Here is a 1,280-nt window from a genome sequence, read left to right as displayed (position 1 = left end):
ATATATATATATATATATATATATATATATATATATATATATATATATATATATATATATATATATATATATATATATATATATATATATATATATTATTAAATATGACCGAAAAAGTAAGATTAATAATTCTAACACGAATTTTCTCAATCTTTCGTACATTACGCTTCACTGTTGGAGGTAAATCAAAAATCACTTCTCCAAAATTCATTTTTATTTCTAGTCTGACGCGACACGGGCGCGTTTCGTAAAACTTATTACATTTTCAAAGACTTCACAAATACACAACTGATTAGAACTTACGTATCTCTGATTTTATATATACATTTGAGTGAGGTGGGAGGGGTGATGTGGCATTAACACAAGACAGAACAAGAGGGGATATTAATAGGGTATTAAAAGTATCAACACAAGACAGAACAGAAACACTGGGTATTGAATAGAAGTGTTTGTAGAAAGCCTATTGGTCCATATTTCTTGATGCTTCTATATTGGAGCGGAGTCTTGAGGTGGGTAGAATATAGTTGTGCAATAATTGGCTGTTGATTGCTGGTGTTGACTTCTTGATGTGTAGTGCCTCGCAAACGTCAAGCCGCCTGCTATCGCTGTATCTATCGATGATTTCTGTGTTGTTTACTAGGATTTCTCTGGCGATGGTTTGGTTATGGGAAGAGATTATATGTTCCTTAATGGAGCCCTGTTGCTTATGCATCGTTAAACGCCTAGAAAGAGATGTTGTTGGCTTGCCTATATACTGGGTTTTTTGGAGCTTACAGTCCCCAAGTGGGCATTTGAAGGCATAGACGACGTTAGTCTCTTTTAAAGCGTTCTGTTTTGTGTCTGGAGAGTTTCTCATGAGTAGGCTGGCCGTTTTTCTGGTTTTATGGTAAATCGTCAGTTGTATCCTCTGATTTTTGTCTGTAGGGATAACGTTTCTATTAACAATATCTTTCAGGACCCTTTCCTCCGTTTTATGAGCTGTGGAAAAGAAGTTCCTGTAAAATAGTCTAATAGGGGGGTATAGGTGTTGTGTTAGTTGTCTCTTCAGAGGTTGCATGGCTTTTCACTTTCCTTCTTATGATGTCTTCGATGAAACCATTGGAGAAGCCGTTATTGACTAGGACCTGCCTTACCCTACAGAGTTCTTCGTCGACTTGCTTCCATTCTGAGCTGTGGCTGAGAGCACGGTCGACGTATGCGTTAACAACACTCCTCTTGTACCTGTCAGGGCAGTCGCTGTTGGCATTTAGGCACATTCCTATGTTTGTTTCCTTAGTGTA

Source organism: Procambarus clarkii, chromosome 35 (genome assembly GCF_040958095.1).
Source record: "Procambarus clarkii isolate CNS0578487 chromosome 35, FALCON_Pclarkii_2.0, whole genome shotgun sequence".
Classification (NCBI taxonomy): Eukaryota; Metazoa; Arthropoda; class Malacostraca; order Decapoda; family Cambaridae; genus Procambarus; species Procambarus clarkii.
The sequence above is the reverse complement of the archived record's forward strand: the minus strand, read 5'-3'. Positions refer to the sequence as shown.